The sequence below is a fragment of the Cupressus sempervirens genome, chromosome 3 (genome assembly GCF_028749045.1).
Source record: "Cupressus sempervirens isolate cs-2001-9-10 chromosome 3, ASM2874904v1, whole genome shotgun sequence".
NCBI classification, from domain to species: Eukaryota; Viridiplantae; Streptophyta; class Pinopsida; order Cupressales; family Cupressaceae; genus Cupressus; species Cupressus sempervirens.
In genome coordinates this window covers 169,600,621-169,622,380 of record NC_143120.1, presented here as the reverse complement: position 1 = coordinate 169,622,380, position 21,760 = coordinate 169,600,621, and the positions used below count along the sequence as shown (strand labels likewise).

The following is a 21,760-nucleotide window of genomic DNA, read 5'->3' as shown; positions in this document are numbered from 1 at the left end:
ACAAGCTATCACTCATATTATTCCAAGCCTAATTACTATTTTATTTTAATGCCCAAAGCTTATTAAAGTAACATTTAAATTAAATGTGAAAATAATAAAGTGTTACTTTAATATTATTCATGTTGGGTTGTGTGTTGGAAAAAGGAAGCCCAAGGGAGACATAAGGTGTTATTTTATTTTATTTTAGAGCACTTTATCCCACATTGTTTGTGAAATGTGGGTCGACCCTATGAAGTAGAAATCAAAAGGAGAGCTTGTGGCCCTTGTTCGGCAAGTTGAATATGAGAAGAAATTGGTGTGTGAGTTGCAGATCCGTTCTTGGCATTAGAGGATGTCTATTCTCTCTTGTGACATTCTAGACATCATTCCCTTGGGGTTTGGCCTTTGGAATCCATTGCTATCAGCTTGACTATTAGGCAATTTGATTGCATTTTCAGCTACAAGCAGATTCGATATTTTGCTCATATCTTCTTCAATACTTGTTCGATGCTTATGCTGCTTTGAGGGAATGATTTTATGAAGGTAGTGGACAATTTGAAAGAAAAAGTACTGTAACAGCACTATTCACGTCACACTATTCACGCAGCTCTATTCACACGATACTATTCACGTCACTGTAGCAGCAAGTTTGAAAGCATGGGCTGGAGTTTTATGCCAATGATATTGGAGTAATTAGTAAGTTGATAGTCTTCCATGTATTTGATTTAATTAAATTCTGAAAATAACATTTTATCGGCAGCAGTTCATTGTCCACTTTGCATATTATTGTAGTTTCTTTCTTGTTTATGTTGTATGATTCTCATTCCATGCATAAAACACAACAAACAAATAAACGTTTGATTCCGAAGTTATAAGGGGTTTAAACATTAAATGGAGAAATAAGAAGTTGAATCCAAATTGTTTGACATAATTGCTTTCAGCAGTTGTTGCTTTCAGCAGTTGGTTTAGTTTTTTGGTGAATTCAAGGGTGCCCATTATAGTGGTATTAGAGCTATAAGTCCAATCATCCTGTGGAGGTCTTCTAGGGAATTTGGAACAGTTGGATAAAGGGAAAAGTGTTTAACAAAATGTCAAAACACTAAAATCAGAAATTAAAAAATAGGCTAAACATTTATGTTTCAGCATGTGACAAGGGCCTTATAATTTCCGCAATACTAGAGTAAGACAAAATAGGATTTCAGACTTGTATAGCAAACAGCATAGTTCATCCGTGCAGATTGACATACAATCCAGTCATACAGACATGAAGGAGATATTCTTTGATCAGGACAGCAATATGGGTGACCGAGATGATAGCAATACAGGATTAGGCAGAGGCGGGAATACCGGGTTAGATCAAGGGGAGGTAATGTTCAAATAGTTATTGGATACATTAGAGTAGGGGCAGCATATGTAGCAAGAGCAAAATAGGTGAATGAATGTGATGTTGCAGCTTATCGCTAGACAAATGGGCATCAATATTAATCCAGGTGATGCCAACAATGGGGGAAACAATAACAATAGGGGCAATGATAATAATGGAGGCTAAGGAAACAACAGTCCTAAGAATAACATTAATGATAATAATAGACATGGCAACAATGGGAATGAGGCTGATAACTTTAGACACGTTGCATGCCCAACTCGAACAGTGAGCTCGAGACCTCTTATACCCACCTTCCCACCCCGAGATCCGGTTCAACCAATAAATGAACCATAGAGTATCAAGTCACAAGATTAGTTCAAGAGGGACTAGGAGGCTATTGGACTGGAGTTTCAAACAGACATTTCCCTTAAAGATTATATGGACTTGAGAATGAGACACATGCCTAGAGTAGAAGGGAAGAATCAAAACTTTGAGTTGAGAAAATAAGTTGGAAAACTTTCTTTACCTTATTATGATGCTTCAAGGAAGATGACTGCACGAGCTTAGGTGCAAAAGGTAGATACATACTTCTAGTTGAATTCTATGCCTGAAGAGGAGGCTATAAAGTATGCGGCTATTCATTTGGATGGCCCAACGCATGAGTGGTGGCACCATGGCATGGTAACCTTGGGGCATAATCAAATCACATCTTACAAGAAGTTCACTAAGAGGCTCATAGACAGATTTGATACCAAGGATCCCGAGTTACAATTTCAGGAGTTGGCACAAGTCAAGTAGGGGGGATCAATTGAGACATATATTAGTGAATTTCAAAGGTTAGCTATGTTGGTCACAAATATTTCAGAGAGGAGGTTAGTAGTGTTGTTTATGGACGGGCTCTCAGATCCCTTAAGGGGTTGGGTCAAGGGGCATGACCCAGCTACATTACAGGAGGCTACTAAGAAGGCTCGTGACTTAGCACCTTCTTTTAGGAGCAGATTTCAACCTAGGGATTCACATATGAAGAAGGATAAGGAGGATAAAAAACATTTTTATCGGGATGCTCAACCAAAAAGGGATAATAAGTTGGATAATGACATCCTGAATGAGTTGAGGAGGAAGAAGCTATGTTTTCATTGCAGAGAGCCTTGGGACTTATAAGTGTCCTCTCAAGGTTAAGGCAAATCAAATAGAGTATTTCTCAACAAAGGAGTCACAATCAAAGAGGGAGGATCAGCACTCTAATTCAGACAAGGGTAGCACTACAGAGGAGAACAGCATTCCTGAGGATGAGAATTCATTGGCACGATTAATGGGGGCTCAGAAGGCAATCACATTTAAGGTTAGGAGTACTATCCAGGGGCAAAAAGTGATGTCACTTATTGACACTGGGACTACACATAATTTCATAGATGCACAATTGGTACCCAAGAGAGGTTTACAAACCAAGGAGCATGTTGGATTTAGGGTCATGGTGGCGAACGGTGACAAATTATTATGCACTAGGAAGATATCTAACCTTCATATAAGGTTTGGAGATGGTTATGAGTTGGAGGATGAGTTCTATGTAGTAGACATGGGAGATTATGATATCATCCTCAGCATGACATGGATGGCCTCACTAGTTGAGTTCACACTCAACCTAACAAAATTAGAGATGAGGTTCCAACATGAGGGTAGAACTGTTGTACTTAGAGGACTTTCAGAGGGGAATTGCAAAGTAATCTCCTTGAGGAGAATGTAGAGACTATTTCGGCATGATGAAGTAGAGTGGGTGGCAAAATGTTTCACTTTTCCAGCCTTGCAAGAGCCACACATGAAGAGTCATCCACTAGATATCCAAGAGATACTTCATAGGCATGCTAAAGTTTTTGGCGAGATTCTGCATGGGGTTCGTCCTGATAGAGAGATAGAGCATGTTATTGAGCTTGAGAAGGGAGCCAAACTAGTTATGATTACTCTCTATCATCATCCTAAGAAACACAAGGATGAGGTAGAGACGGCGATTAAGGATTTGTTGGAGATGGGGCATATCAGGCCTAGTAAGAGCCCCTTTGCTTAAACAGTAGTATTGGTAAAGAAGAAGGATGGGACGATGTGTGCATGTGCATCAATTACAGGGCATTAAATAAGAAGACTATTAAGAATAGATATCCCATCCCGCAGATAGATGAGCTAATTGATGAGTTGCATGGTGCATGCTTCTTTATGAAGATTGATTTATGGTTAGGGTATCATCAAATCAGGATGAGGGTGGAGGACATTGAGAAGACAACCTTTCAGTGTCACTATGACACTTCAAGTTTTTGGTTATGCCATTTGGGCTAACTAATGCCCCTAATACGTTCCAGAGTTGCATGAATCAGGTATTCAAGGGGCAGCTTAGGAGATTTGTCCTAATTTTCTTTGATGTCATTTTGGTCTTCAATAAGACTTGGGAGGAGCATTTACAACATCTTGAGATGGTGTTGTCCATTTTGGAGAAAGAGTCACATATGCCAAGGAATCTAAGTAAGAGTTTGGTTTGACTGAGTTACCATACCTTGGGCATATCATCAACGCTGATGGAGTTTGGGTAGATCCTAAAAAGATTAGAGCTATTGTTGATTTGCCTACTCCTGTGAACCTCACACAGCTTAAGGGGCTCTTTGGTCTCTGCGGGTTTTCTAAGAGATTTGTTAAGGGATTTTCATAGACCGTTGCACCCTTGACAGACCTTACTAGGAAAGGGGCCTTCATATGAACCGGGGCAACTCAGAGATGCTTTGATCATTTCAAAAAGGTGATGTCGCCATGTCCAGTATTAGCTCTACCGAACTTCACGAAGCCATTTGAGCTTTATTGTGATGCGTCAAGGGATGGGATTGGGGTAGCCTTGATGTAGGAGAAGCATCCCATTGCTTTTGAGAGTAGGAGCTCCATGGAGTGGAGAGGAGCTATTCCATCCATGACCAAGAGAGGTTGGCCATTATGCATGCATTGGCCAAGTTTCAGTCCTACCTAGTTTGGGTGAAGTTTGTTATCAAGACTAATCACAACAACATCAAATACTTCATGAGCCAGCGTGCCTTGAATGATAGACAATAGAAGTGGATTATGAAGTTGCAAGCTTATGACTTTGACATTGAGTTTGTCAAAAATAAGAAGAATGTGGTGGCAGATGCTTTATCCAGGAAACCTCATGTTTGTGCTCTAGCTGAGATTACAGGAGAATGGAGAAATAAGATTACAGCAGAGTATGTGAGGGATACTTGGACTTATGGAGTGATTGCAGGCACCATACAGGATTATCGTTATGTGGTGATGGGCGGATTGATCAAGTTCTAGGATAGGATATATTTGATTCCTTCATCACAGTTTAGGGAGCTAATACTTAAGGCATTTCATGATGCACCTACAGCTGGACATCCAGGGATCTTTAAGACCTACAGGAAGATCTGTGAGCAATTCACATGAAAAGGGCTCAAGGATGATGTTCAGAAGCATGTCAAGGAGTGTGCAGTTTGTCAGCAGAATAAGGGAGAGCACACATTTCCTGCAGGGTTGTTACAGGCTTTGCCCATTTTGAATAGGAAATGGGAAAGTATCTCTATGGACTTCATCACCGAGTTACCATGAGTACAGGGGAGAGATTGCATCTATGTGGTAGTTGACCGAATGACAAAGTTTGCTCACTTCTTTGTTATTCCATCGACCTACAGAGCAGCACAGGTGGCAGATCTTTTCTTCAGAGAGATATTCAAGTTACATGGGCTACCTAGTTTCATTGTCAGTGATTAGGATAGTAAATTTATGAGTGCTTTTTGGCAAGAATTGTTTGGGTTGTGTGGCATAGATCTTACACCTAGCACTAGTTATCATCTGTAGACAGATGGGCAAACAGAGATTGTGAATAAATGGGTGGAAGGATATTTGAGGAATTATGTGACTACACAACAGAAAGCTTCGGTCAAATAGCTACATATGGGAGAGTAATGTTATAACACCACTTATCATATGTCCATCAAGATGACTCCATTCATGGCACTGTATGGTTATGAAGCACCTAGCTTCATGGCTCTAGTTTTGGGGGATAGTAGAGTGCCCAAAGCCAAAGATTTCTTGCAAGATTGTCAGGATATCTTGAGGGTGCTCAAGGAGAAAATATAGCAAGCCCAAAACCAGCAGAAATTGTATGTTGATCAGCACTGAATAGAGTGCAGCTTTGAAGTTAGGGATATGGTTTGCTTGAGGCTACAACCATACAGACAGTCATCACTCATGAAGAGCGGATCAGAGAACTTGAAGCCTAGAGTTTATGGTCCCTACAGAGTGAGTCACAGGGTGGGAGAGGTTGCCTAGGAGATTGAGCTTCTAGAGGGTAGTCGAGTGCATAATGTGTTTCATTTGTCAAGGCTTAAGAAAGCCATTGGTCAGGGGGTTGCCCCTTCTGCAGAGTTGCCACCATTGGAGCATGTCAATTTTTGAGCTGCAATAAAAACTTGCATTATAGAATTGAATTCAGCAAGCTTTGGGCATTCCAGATGACATAGAGATTGAAATGCCTACTACCTTATCTGGTAGGCAACAGATTCAATCTATTCAGCACTCACATTAGCAACTCGGGACCTTCCACTTGTAGTGCTATGGCTGAAGTAGGACTAGGCAAGGGGAAACAAAAAGTTACAATTGAAAGTAACCCCATAGCAGATTTATTTATTGCACACATGAAAGAGGAGATAGAGGAAGCCATTGGTAGATTCATTTTTCCTAATGTTGTACCACTTCACATAGCTCAATCTCGTTATTATAAGGAGATGCTGCAGAAGGTTGCGAAAGGGGGAGGACCATCATTTGTGCTACCAGGTGAACACAAGTTGAGGACTATTATCTTGGATAACGAGTGTGCCAAGATCAAACAATGGAGAACATGAGGGCAATTTGGGAGGAGTCAAGATGCAACATTATCATGGATGGGCAGATGAACATTAGGAACCGTCCACTCTTCAATATCATAGTTACATGCTCAAATGGCCCATTCTTTCTTAGGGCGGTTGATTGTACAGGGCATCGAAAGGACGCTGATTTTTAGTTTGACATCGTTGATGAATAGCTTCATTCAGAGAAATTGGATGATAATATAAACTATCTTGATCTGCACATAGCATACATGCATACATACCAATATAACTTAGCATATATTAATACATACACATATATATTAGAAAACAGATCAATTATTTTGTCATCCACTGAATTTGTGCTTTTTTACCCAAGTACAAAGAGTATAAAAAGGATCATTGATGAGATACTCATACTTTCGAAAAGTTGATATCCGTGACCATTATTATATGGCTTTGTTGATTCAAGTATTTAGAATTCTAATATCTATGGTTCAATGTTTAATCACAATGCAATGTTCAAATATTTAAATTTTAAAAAATCAGTATTTTTAAATTTAAATGTCTTATATTTTCAATTTTATACATATTTTCATAGCTGTCATATAGCATAAAGAATATACACCCCCCCCCCCCCCCCACCTCTCATCCCCTATCGTCATCCCCCCGTTGTCCCCAAATTGAGGGTCCTTTATGCCCCCCGCTCGAAAACTTGTCCTCTCGTCCCAATGTCTCCCTGTCCCCTAGGGCGGCATAACTATGGCGCAAGAGCAACCTTAGATAACACACAAAAATCATCTACAAGGAAAAGGTCTTATTAGAAATCATCTAATAATATCTATTTCACTATAACAATACTATCAGATCTTATTCAACAAATAACAACTTGATAGCAACTCTATTCTTAGTGAAGGAATAAAGAAATCATACAAACACCAAAATACTTCAAGGAACCACCAAAATTCAATCACAACTTCATTATCTTGATAGCTCTTAAACAACAATCTCTAACATTCCATGCTTTACAAATGAGAAGTTTATCTTTTGTATAGGTCTCAGAGTACAATGGGTGACCACGATTAAAACAAAATCAATGGCCCACCCAGATCTTACCACCTCAGAGCTAATTAGTGTTAGGGCATAGAAAGAGAATCTACAATGAATGAGCAGGCCCATAGAGACCAATTAGAAGACAACCACTCAGTGGGGAAGTGGTCAAAGTTGACCCATCAATGGAACAAGATTCCCACTAAGAAATAGATGCTGATTTTCTCAGAATAGTTTCTGCTTGGTTATTTTCCTTAAATGCTACAAATTTTGACTTGGAGACCTTTGATTGGCTCATGGAAGTGACTAGGTGTTGTGTCAACATGTTAGGGTGTTTTCCAATTCGATCATTTCGTAACCAACATCCAACTTTCATTACCTTTTTTGAAGTTATATCACTTTCTCCATTTTCCCTTCCATGAACTTTCTTGAGAATTCACCTTCTTGAAATGGATTAGACTACCTTAATGATTTTGTCATTCTAGAATTTCTTCACACTGGACTATGTGGCTATGGTCTTGGATTTTTGGAGGAAATTCAATATGTTACAATATTCCTTCTAGACATAAACTTTGATCTTAGAGGTCATGAACCTTGAGTGATAGTTAGAAGACTCAGATTTGCCTCGGGCATCTAGATTTGGCAAAAACTCAGCAAGGACTTAGCATATTGAAAACCAAGAAATTTAAAGATTTTTAAAAATTTAAAACTTTTTGTACGCGGCATTTAACAAATTCACATCAAAGACACAATAAATGAGATAAATAGAAGCTACTTTGCATAAATACACAAGTTTACATTTATCACATAACTATACATGTGAATTTCTTAAAGAAATAAGTTAAACTAAATAACACATTCAAAATATATTAGTCTCACTATCAAATGTCTACAATATTCGTGGAATATGAAATTCATTGAATAAAAAGTTTAACACACACCAAATAAAAGCTAGAGCCTGGAAGACTAAGGCCCAAAGTAGCCTATATCAGTGAATGCAAGCAAGCAACAAACTTTCACAAACAATCAGCAACCGGTATTTGAAAGCCAATCAATCTGTTGGTCTAATTTCTTAAACCCAATATTCTTTTCTCAATCCTTTTTTCACTTTTCCTTGTGGTTGAGAATAAATAAATGCTCCTTTGGGGTTTGAGAGAAGGCAATAAACACAAAAAAGTCAAAGAAAATCATTACTTTTTTTAATCATTACTTTTGTTTTAATTTATATTGTTGACTGTCACGTGAGTCTTGGGCCCAAGACTTTGCAAGTAAGTTGAGTTTGGATGACTCGGCGAGTCAGCCCAAACTCGGTCCGACTCAGCAAAGTCAAAGTTCAAGGTCAGAAAACCATGCAAGAGTCGACTCATTTCTAGACTTGCAGTCTTATAACTATGCATTGAATGCCTTGAAATGGATTGCTTGAAACTTGGATGTCTTCAATACGAGAATTGAAATTTTGGGACTTAAATATCTTCCTTGAAAATTGTTGAAGTAACTAAGATCGTATCTACAAATGTATTTTTATTGCCATTTTAATTGATGATTTCCAAATGCAGATTTGGATCACATATATGTATAATATGAGAGGAGACATGTCTCTTCAAGAGACATAAAGAGACATGTCTCTATGGTTAATCACCATTTAGTTTATAAATAACAAAATCATTATGTAATCAACATAATGTATATTAGAATCTCTTAGCAACATAAAATATTTCCTATGATCTCTACTTGCACTTAAGCAATGTCTAGAGATGTCCATGACACACTCATGATCTCTACTTGCACTCAAGCAATGTCTAGAGATGTCCATGATAATTTGTTGCTCATGATTTCTACTTGCACTTAAGCAATGTCTAGAGATGTTCATGATAACAGGCCTATCATTTGCAAGATCATCACCTTACAAAGATTACCTTCTGTTTGTTTGTTATCATGGTGTTCGGTAGATTTCGGCCCAAAGAACTATGATAACAGGCCTATCATATGTAAGATCGTCACCTTACAATGATTACCGTCTATTTACATATGCCAATGAAAGATCGTCACATTTCATTACATATCTGAAACAACAATTATATAACCAGATATATATTGAAATTAAATATTCAACATATCAAGTTTTACCTTTGAAATATTTCAATTCAACATTTCCCTTTAGAACTTCTCCTCATAGAGAAGATATCATCCATAAGAGATTGCATCTCAAAATTTCTCCCTCTGAATATTGATCTTGGGTTGTCAAGTCCTCTTGTTACTTCCTCAGAAACTCTCTTTTCCCAAGCATGCTTGTCAAACTCATCAATCCCTCATGATATATGTAGGAGTAGGCCCATCAACATCATGCAGTCACCCATATGGATTTCTAGACTCCCTCTAAGTATCAATCTTCTATGCTCCAGCATTGCCTTCGGAGAAGTGTCATACTCCCTCTTAATGTAGAAGAATCTCATAATCTCAATCATCAAAAATACTTACATCAAGAGCCACGCTTTATCCATCTTGATCATCAAGGTCTTTTGAACTACTATCCTTAGATTTAGTCTTGTACAATATTTGGTAGCATATTGAAGTACCAACCTTCTTTTCCCGTAAGAATATCCTCAAACATAAAGGAAAAGATCAAAGCAAATGACCCTTATAGTATGTATAGAATTACAAATAAAAAAATAGATAAATGTAAAAGATATAAGTACTTATCTGCCCGTGAGGGTCATGGAACATCTCCTTTTCTAAGGATGGTTCAAGTGGGAACGAAACATTGTCTATTATTCCCCCCCACAATGTAAAGTTACCACTCTTATATTAATGAACACTTTCACATCAAATTTGACGACTTCTTTCTAAGTTCCAACTTGCTCTTTTCATCCATTGAAGCTCCGACCATTCATTAAGCTTAATAGTAGAAGCTAACATAAGCTCGTCCACAATACGCCAATATCTTGATTGAGTATGATTGTGTCACTTGAATGACTCTACAATTCATACGTCAAGTATCATTTATCATTTATCATATATCGTAGATGATTAAGATCACATAGTTGCATGAATTAAAGTCCTCTTGACTGTTACAATTTATCGATCATTGAAGATTCTATCACAACATGGTTTACTCCCTCTGAATCAATATGATTGAGATCACTGAAGATTGATTGAATCACATCACCTATCTACTCTCTCTCTTTTAAGGTTGTCTCTAATGAAATGTCAGACTCTCTCAATCACCATCTTCCTGTAGTAACAATCTCAGAGGACAAGATCAAGGCACATAGCTCATATAGATATATAAAATAAGAGGGACTGCAATAGATTAGATAAATAAAATACCCAAGAATGATCAATTTAATAATGTCAAATTTATCAAAGCTCATTATTAGATAAAACTATGTTAATGATATAACAACCTTATGTAACTTATTTCATAAGAATGTGAAAAGAAAACTTTAATATTGTTCCTTACCAAAATAAAAATCTCACTCTACTGATCACTCAATGCAGGACTAGAAATGTGTTCACTTTGAAAAAACGATAGGAATAGGCATATTGTCCTTTCATGATCTACTCCATAATTAATGTTTCATTTATTTGTGCATTTCCATGTCTCAGTTAAATTAATATATTCCAATAGTTCCGGCACTTGATCTCATTTGGAAATTGATCGAATTTCCTATCACTTACGCCTCCTCGTTCCTCAGTCTAGGATCTGGGATAATGTAAAATTCTCATTCTTACATCATGAATTAATTTTGCATCACATCAATTGTGAGAAACTTCTTTATGTTATAATAGATCTTGTAACCTTGGTCTATTTGCAATGTGGGAAGATGCAATAGAAGCGATTGAGCCAAGCTTTCAGCTTAGTTTCAGCACCTTTCAAATGAAGAGAATAATTATGATGAGCACTGTAGGTAGGAAGTTTGAAAAGGTTATAAACTGTCATCTAACTGCCATGCCAAACATAACCTCTATCCATGATGTAACTCTTTTGTTCATCGATGCTGAATTGTTTAGAGAGTTTGGAAGAAGTTTATATACTAATCATAATGGTTGACCATTGTGACTTTTCGAATTCTACTTAATTCCAACGATTGTCATAACAGAGATGGAAGATTATTTTCCTTTCAAACACGTCACTAATTTGGCAGATTACTGTCATAAGTGGCAGATTACAGTCATCATGATTATGAGTCATCCTTTATAATTAAACAAATAACGATTCACTCCTGTGTGGAACATCTGTTGTCTATTCTGTAAATTCTAAAGATATTGAGGAAACTGTCGATAGCAACTGTTTGGTAACCTTGCATGTTATTAAATACTTCCATATTATGCTTGTTGTTACTGTTGTCACGACCTTCCAAAAGAAATTTCCTTATAAAGCCTGACTTTCATATTGGAAAACCATATCTAAATGAACTCTCACATTCGCAAACCATATTTGAAAAAAAATTTAAAATAAATTTTGGAACTCATGTTCACATATAGAAGACTACGCTGCAATCTTTTGTAACATTTTTCCCGGCCAACAATCTTTGGTAAATAGTTGTTGTACATCTGTCAATATTGTGTTGTATCATCCCACTATTACTATGTGAATTTGCTATCCATGAGTTGACTTCAGAATATTTCTTCTATTCCTTGAAGGTTTGCCTACTTTTGTGTTTGATGGCAAAGTCATTCTTCTCTGCCATCTCTACTCTTATGACAACAACCGTATTAGTTGCTTCAACCAATTCTAGTTATCACGCATCTATGAAATGGACTTCCTTTCTCTTCTTCCACGATCACAACTTATTTTCTTATTTCTGTGAATCTTTTAAATCTGCATGTCTTAGACAACCGTTCCGAGATTATGCAGTCTGACTTCACACTGTATGACAATACATCTTTATTTGTTGTATAACGATACTGCTTCTTCTTTGTGGGAAATGGTACAGTTATTTGTCAGTACTGTTTTTGTGTCATGTCACCAATAATATGTCGCTTCTTACTGCTAGTTGACTTAGGCTAAAATATATTATCTCCAACTTTTGCATTGTTCAGTATAGATTCCTTCATCTCTTTCAATTTATTAATATCATTCTCCCTAAATTGGTCCTTATCCTTCTATGACTCTTTTGACGTGTGCCTTACTTTGGTATTCCCTTGATCTTCCCATTCAACAAGTTATTCACTACATTTTACTTCTTCTCTTTTCTATTCTTTTTGTCTCACCTTATAAGGTGTTGCCAATTTATTATGATTTAATCCTCCTTATATCCACGTCAATGTTGTCTTTGACCAATTGTATATCTTTGCCTTCTCCATTGCTTGCTGAATTCCTTTATTTGGAATTCTCTTCCGTCCTAGTCTCGTCACGATTTAGATTCTCATCACTGCAGAAACAGTCATTGCTGCTGACAAGAAAATTAGGTAGCACTTATGGAATCTTATTATTGTTGACTTCTCCTTACTAGGCACTGGTTGAAGATCTTTGATTTCTCACTACTTATTCAGTTTTTCCTATTACTTCTTGAGCAGTCATCTTGTCCACTTTGAGTGGTATGTATGCATCCTTAGTGTCCTTTTCTCCTCCTAATTCTTCTGGGATGTTTTTTCTTCTGCTGGTCATCCGGAAAGAGACATTTTCTGTAAAAGAAGCACTATAGTATCAAGATACTCCTCCCTATTCATGTGATGCCAAATTTGATGCTGACTTGATCTCCATTCATTTGTATCCCTATTCCTATGTCCAATCTTCATTTCTATCTACTGGAATAAGAACAGAAGTCTAAACAATGTGTTTGATATTTCCGTCTAACTGTATTTCCCCGAAATGAATATTATAGCCACTTCACTTGTCATATCTCTTTCGAATTTTTTTTTTCTTCTATTACACTTAATAATCCGTGATGTGTGACTCCCTTTGTAGAGATGAAAATGTTAATCACTTTCTTACATTTGCAGCCTATGCTCTGATACCATGTTAAAGTAACTGAGATCGTATCTGCAAATTTATTTTCATTGCCATTGTAATTGATGATTTCCAAATGCAAATTTGGATCTCATATATGTATAATATGAGAGGAGACATGTCTCTTCAAGAGACATGACGAGACATGTCTCTATAGTTAATCACCATTTAGTTTATAAATAACTATATGCATAATTTATCTTTAACATATATATAATATTAATATATTAACCATATATGTAATATTATATTATATTATTATATTATTATTATTATATAATGATATATAATACATATTATATTACATATATCATATATATATTATATATATAAGATATATAATGCATAATATATAATATACATTATATTACATATACAACAAGATCCAACGAAGCTATAGTGTTAGCATTTGGGGGGGTGGGGGATTGATCTTATGTACGAATTCAGGTGAATTGAAATCTTCAAGGCAAAATCTGCAATATTACATTTATGTTAGTCCCTCGTGAAAAGAAAACTAATTCCATAAAGTTGAAGATTGTAATCAGTATGTAACGGCATCTGCCATATATCAAGTGGCTCAACAGTGTCCTCAACAAAGGTGGCAAAGGTGTTGGTGTTTTAGGGGGGTGTTTCCTCCAGTCTTGGAAACATCCTTATATAGGGGAACCTGGCATGTTTTGGCGAAAACACAAGTCCATGAAATAATGCAAATCTATAACTATTTCTCTGCAACATGAAGCCTTTACCAATTCTTGAAAAAACTAATATTGAACCTAATCAATCTAAATGATGAGGGCTATGCAATTATCCAATATTCCACAAAGTTTTTGCACTTGCTTTCCCTCTTGCTCTTGCTTGTAGTGAACCAATCAAAATTGGCAAATGTTCTCAGCCTCACTGCTGCATTCTTAACTACTTAGGTGTCTCATGACCACAAAACATTAACATTAGTGATACTATTGCAGACATTGAAAATCTATTATTTTGAAAGAAAATGCACCTTTTGAGCTAAGTGATATGGAAGATGCCAAAGCATATTGTGCACATTGAAGAGACATGATAGCCTAAACTAGGGGGAAATTTGAAGATGGCTCTAAAAAGTGACAGTTGGAAAATATTAGAGAGCATTCCCCCATAGTCCTTGCTGCGGTAGCCACTATGGTTTACCATCAAAGTAACGAAAATCGGAATTGGATCAGAATCAGCAAGGTCAAATCAAATCGTGAATAGGCCATGAATCAAAATCGAATCGGCCACGAATCGGCAAATTTAAAAACCCTTGAAAATTTAGAGATTTTAACACTTCAAAACTTATTTCATACACCCTTTATTGAATATAACTTAAACACACTATAACACCATCAAATAGAAGTTAAAATACATAAACATGGAACATAAATGATAAATCCATCACATACGTAACTATGTTACACGTAAAATGTAAATTGTAGGTTGTAGTTGAAGTAAGTAGAAATCATAAGATCATAATGATTCAAATCATAGAATGTATGTACGATGAAGATCCATAAGACATCAAATCATAAATGTATGTAAGAATCTAAGATGAAGATCCTCTCTTCTACTCATGCTAAACAATTAAAAGGTCCTTTAGGGTTAAAACAAAGAGGAATGGTAAAAAAAAATATTTTAAAAACATGTGGTTTTATTAAAAGAATGTCTTCACTTTTGGCTGTCTGTGCCAATTCATCAGGTCGATTCATGTTTTTTTTGCATGAATCGCATGAATTGGCGATTCACGTGATTCATGACAATAAATCGGTGATTCGATTCACCAGCTCCAAAAAATCACCAAGCATGAGTCGAATCACCAAACCGGCAATTCTAGCAATTTTAGGGTGATTCTCTGAACTATGCCTTGCCACTAAGTACAAGAAGCTATCTTTTGATTTGACTGAGTTCGGCAATTTAGTGTTCTTGATGTTCTATGCAAGAGATGAGTTTGGATTTCATGCTAGAGATGTTGTGAAGGTTTTGGATGGCATTCATGTTGCTTATTTGTGTTCTAGGATCATGTGATGATTGCATTGGTGATCCACATTGATTGAGGAGATCAGAATTAATATTTTGGTAGCGTGTCAATGTTTTTTTTCATTTAGGTCCTAATCGATTTGATGAAGTAATGTGTTGCAATTCTTTGTATTACAATTGTGTTTGTATAGCACATTTGTGGGTTGAAGATTATCCAAGTTCTAAACGACTTGTTTTGGATCACATTGGTGATTGAGCATATCTTTTATATCTTTTATTATGCTAACTCGACTATTACACCTTTTAGATGTTTACTCTGTGTAATTGTGATGAGATATCATTTTATAATTGTGAATGTGTGTGAGATATGTAATGTGAAAGTATGCGAGGATGATATGAGCAGAGAGAGATTGTACTTAATTTGAACTTTGTCAGCATTGAAAATGCAATTTGCCAGCTCTTTTATAATGGACTTCTTGTCCATCTTGATATAATTGTAAAGAGATCAGTGAAATCGATTGAGCATCGGATTTGAGATTGTAATGTGACCAATGTACTTTGGGCAGTGTGCCTTGTTTATTTGATTGTAAGCGCCTTTGCATGTACGTGCAACTTTTCTATATTTTTCATGTTCCTAACCGAACAGTACTTTTAACAGAGTACATCATCTTGTGCGTTAGATCCCCACCAAGGTTTTCCCTTGTTGATGTTTGGTAGCTTTAGTCAAATAAACCTATACATATAATATATGAGATAATTTATAGATACGTGTTTCATTATATATGAGATATAAGTTTATTATTATGAAAGAAATTAATATAATAATGATACACACACACACACACACATACAGAACTATGATTTTCTATTATATTAATTAGCAATTTAACAAATAGACATGTCCCTTCATGGGACATGTCTCTTCATGGCTTATACTCATTATAAATTAAGAGTTTTCTGCTTTAGGAACACACATACCAAAATTAAATGGCAGCACTATTACATTTGCAGCGATCTCTAGTTCAAATGTAAGTATATAAATTGAAAGAAGGCAATGAAGCATGCAGTAGGTCCTATTTTAGCAGAAGCCCATGTGGGCCTATGTGAGGCAGCATTACAAATATTAATGGGAAAGCATAACATTTTACCACAACACACGTGCATATGTATGCTCACAAATAGTTTTCGGCAACATAATTGCGCATCTATCTTAGTCAACACCCATTAAGAATGATCGGAAGGAGTTGATAGCACAGTCATAGAGGAGAGATCGAAATAATATAACCATATGAATACGATAGAGATACAAGGAGACTTATTATTAACTCTTCGCTAGTAAAGAAATCAATGTTCCTGAAACATGGAGATCGTAAACTTGCCTATCGAGATACCTTTTCTTATATAGTCGAATATCATAAATAAGTAACTAAGGTCAGAAAGAGCACTACAAAATGGTTATTAAAGAAGATTACATTTAAACCTACTTTTTCACTTAAGACTATTGCTAATATAAGGTTTATAATATTTATAACATTTTCAATGGTTAGCACATAATACTATCACATCTATTCTTTCATTATCGCAAGATATGGACGCAAATAAGGATATATCGTAAGCAACGAATGATACTAAAAATAAAACAGTGCGCCAAACAAGGATTCTCAAGGAGTCCATAAACAATCAACGGACCCGACATTGAATATATAGTTTATAGACAAGGGTTTCTTTAATGATGAGAACCAAAGGTCACATGAGATATCATTCATGGTCGGCCACAATGTGCAGACCTTAGCAATATCGTTGTTTTGATCGGTGTATTGGCCATCTACAGATATCACCGAATAAAACAAAGGAATTATCTCGCATTTTCCTTGCCCAACATTTATAAACTTTTGAAACTGTGGAAAGTCCAATTATACACTAACCTCAACAAACAGTAGAAAGCAACTAATACAAACCCATCAATCAAATATGTGGTGTGTGGCAAACATACCATTGGCACATAACACCACAACACTCGCATAGTACGCTAGTTGATAGGGGTCAAACCCCATTAACAAAGACCGCCTATCGTGCAGGACAGTCAAACAAAATATACGTGAGACATGATAATGTAAAGGGGTCGAGACCCATACAAGTGTGAGGAAAACAATGAACTAATTTTTGGGACTTCTTTGGATGCAACTTTTTTTTGTGTTCTGATTTTTAGAGACGAAAAAATGTTATTGTTTGTATTTACATATTTATAATATGCTCGTCAAATGTTACAATTTTTTAATAATTAAAACTTTTTCTTTATATATGTACACGCATGCACACGCGCACACACACACACACACACACACACACACACACACACACACATATATATATATATGTTTATTTTGATAAATAGCAATATTTAAAATTTAATATTATTTTACTTCATATATAATCATTCTACCATAGCTTTAACTTTTGAGTAAGACAAAAAATTAAGGTAAAAGTGAACTTGTTATTTATTAGATTAGACTATTATGCTTATTTAGTTTATTATTTCAAAATAATTATTTTTAGTATATTTAGATATTTTCTAAATTAATTTATATTTAAAATTTAATTTTTTAAATTTAAATGGTAATATTGTAAATATAATTATAGGTCATAGCTCATGTTTTTTTGTAGATTACAAGTAGTTATACCAACTTATAATTTTGAAGTTATGAAAATCTCCTCCAATAACGTGAAATATTTTGTTAAACATGTGTATATGTTTTCTATAAATGTTGTATTTAGTTATGTCCATATCAAGGGCTTTCAATAATAGTTTTACATGTATGCAAATCATGTTCATATCCATGTCCATGCAACTTTGGCCCTTGCAAGTCAAGGATGCCCAATCTCAAAAATGAATGTTTTTTTTTCCAACATGGATGCATTTGTGTACCACACAAAAAACACTGTCAACAAGTACAAGGCTCATCTTGTTGCAAAGGGATAATTCACATCCAAAGGGATAGACCATGAGAAGATTTTTGTTCCTATGAAACAAAATGCCTCCATTCTTCCATATTGCAAAGCCACCAATAGAGGAACATCTCTATATTCAGGGATATCCTCAGTATATCCAAATCAATGTAACTCAATTTAACGTGATAAACCATAACCAAGTATTGATTTGGGCACAACCCTAGCACCATGCTTGGCATTCCAAATGGAAAGAAATGCTTCTTATTATCCCTAATGCCCAAACCCCAACAAGAAAATCTCTCTTTTTGGGCAGTGTTTGCGAAAATGTTATCCTCAAGATGGCCAAGGGAATTCGCAAACATCCATTGATTGTCTAACAGACATCACAGCATCTCCATCCGCACAATAGAAAACTCATTAAATTAGAAAAGGCAGCACAAAGAACAAGTGTGATGTTAAAATGTTGATATTTCGGTATTTACGGTGCTAATTTTATATCAAATGGGTGTAGTCACCCTTTTAGCCTCACCATAGTTCAAAATATCATTATCAGTAACATATTACTAAGGGTAAACAAAGATATCAGAAATATCAGAGATAAGTCAAAAACTTATCCAGAAAATATCCGTAAAATAAAAACTTGCTTAAAATTAATTATAAATGCATTTGTTTGCAAAATATAATAAGGAGATGCATATAATGATTCACTAAATAAGTACAGAAACCAAACAAGATGATCTAGATATATACAAATGCAAATAGGTTACAAATGGTTAAACTTAAAGAACAAACCAAGTATATTAGAGATGCACCAATCTATTTAACAATTAAAAAGTGATGTCGAAGAATGAAACAAATATTTAATAAAGAACATATGCATCAATTGAAAGTAAGGCAAAAGGAAACATACAAGGTGCTAAGGAAAAGTTCAATCTCACTAAACATTATCGATTCTTTGCTTCAACCATAATTTTGTTCCTTTCGTTGACACAGCTCCAACGAACATAATTAGTACACACAATAAGAGGAAGATGTCAACACAAAGCCAGCCAATAAATAAGTACACACAAGTGGTGTAGACATCCATTTACAGTGAGAACCATAGAGGAACTACCAAAAAGAAAGACATGCGAACCAATCTGCAATGAGTGGCAACAATAGAGGGACTTCCAATACCAAAATTTCTCTGAGATTTGTATCTCATAAAGAAGAATGTTCTTTGTTTGACTAATGCACTAGGTAGTAACAATGGATGATGCCTCACCTCAGTGAGCAATATATTGAATTGCAATCCAAAAATTATGTTTTGACCCTTTTTTGGACCGTTACGATCTATATCCACTTGCGGCCGATAAGTTTTTGCAATATTGCAATAAGTTTGCAACTTATCCCAAATATTTTGACAAAATGTCTACAATATTGTTTTGATTTCTCTATGATAAGTTTATGCACGAAAGTCATGGAATATAAAATGTTCACTCATCAAAGAGATATTTGCTATATTTTGATCTATGATATGGGTATTTAAACATTACAAATTACTACTCTCTAGTGGATAGACAATGAAAGAGCACTTGTTGGAGTGTCCAAAGATGGAGTCCACTTGTCTCTCATAGCTAAAGAGGAGCATATCAACTCCTTAAGTGTCCCACTAAGAAAGAAATGCGAACATTCAAACATTAACTCTTTGGCATCCATTTTTATATATAATATCAAAACATAAATAAAAGGGTGTCATTGGTTAAAATAAACAGAAAATCATAAAGCAAACAACAATTAACTAAAGGTTTGGTCCTAGTCAATGATAGCAAAGACACTTGTTATCTCACCTTATTAATAAGTTCTTTATTCTAGATGGACTTTGAGTCAATGTTAAACGACCAATGCATGAGAGGCTACCAATGCATGAGACACTGTCCAAAAGTGTGAAGCAGATTTCTTTATCCCATTTGTTTCAAAGAAAACATATTGAAGTTCTGAATAGTATAAAATGGGGACGCGTCCCCCCCCCCCAAAAAAACTAGGCCATCTCAAAGACGGGGATGTCCCCGAGATAGAGGGACAGCTCTCGGCATTTCGGGCAGCACCACTTAGAGCGCCACCTCCACCAGAGATGACGAGACATCTCTGAGATGGCAAGACGTCTCCTGTGTGTGCATGCAGAAGGACGCTATGAAGTCTCCTTTATTGTGGTGGGATGCGACGAAGTCTCCTTTATTGCAGGGGGACGCGATGGAGTCTCCTTTATTGTGGGCGTAGGGAGACTTGTAGCTTTTTTTTGCGTTATAATATTATATACTTATTTTGATATCATGATTCATGGCTCATGATACTTATTGTAATCATCTTTACGTCATGACTCACATGATCATTGATTACTTTTAGATAGTAGAATCTAGATACTCATACTATTGATCTGAAGACTGATATATAGACTAATATTTGTTGATGTTCATTGTTTGCTTGTCATTTGATCATGAATCATGATGTTCCAGTTCAAAACTTCAATGCAATGTTCAATTTTAATTTTCTATTGTTTAAGTTTACTGTTTTTTACATCTTTATATGATTATATCAAGTTATATTGTATAATCGTAGTATATATTTTCATAACTAGCATTTTAAGTACCATATGTAAAGTATATTCACCCCTGCCCGCCCCCCATCCCCAAATCAAGGCCCCTCTGTCCCCCCCTCTCGAAAACTTGTTCCCCCGTCCCCCCGTCTCTTCAAGGCGGTATAACTATGGTTTTGAACCATTCAAACTTCTTCTTTTTTAAACAATGTTTTCAATGTGTCTATGGTACTAAAAAAGCTTACAAAACTAGGCTAAATTCACCATTGTCTTAATTGAATCCAATTCAAACGGACATTATATGGATTCATGCTTATACTTTAACTAGATGCATTTTAATGTTCCCATTTTTATAAAAATTATTTTATTTCCACTTACCTATGTTCCTTTGGCATATTTAATTTATTTGAATTGTATACTTTCAATTAGTGATTTTGATATATTAATTGACTAGAAATATTACCCACTAACCCAAAAATCTGGACTGCAATTACAAAACCTGCTCTCCCATCCACAAATCCCCCCATACTTGAAAATTTGAACTTGGAAAATCACTGACAAAGACTCATATGATGAGCATAAGTCTTCAACCAAGAAACTCTGTAGTTAAGCGCGCTCAGGCTGGAGTAGTACTAGGATGGGTGACCTCCCGGGAAGTCCCGGTGCTTCACCCCTGTGAGCATCACCTAGATCCGATGAGTGCTAAGTGTTCCATTTATTCTCGTGAGAGATGGATTCATGTTGAATCACTACTCATGAAACATGGGTCAATGAGTTTGACTCAAAATCACACAGTTAAATCCTGATATTCACATCACAAAATAACTAGGCATTTCAAAACATCAGATCTCACTCGGCCACATATGAAAATTTTAGAACAAATAGTTTTAAAATTTTGTACATTTGTCTCTTAGATACATAATTGTGTTGATTGTAAAGCAATACTAATATGATAATGCAAAATGAAATCATCAAGTAATAGAGATACAATGCATAAAGTCATTATGACACACAAAAAAATA

At 35.7% G+C, this 21,760-nt stretch overlaps 1 protein-coding gene across 6 annotated transcripts in view; it reads right to left on the bottom strand.

Annotated features, from left to right (window-relative positions):
- Window positions 1-21,760, bottom strand: part of LOC149565304 (uncharacterized) — a 187,644-nt gene that overhangs the window by 9,941 nt on the left and 155,943 nt on the right. The window lies entirely within an intron of this gene.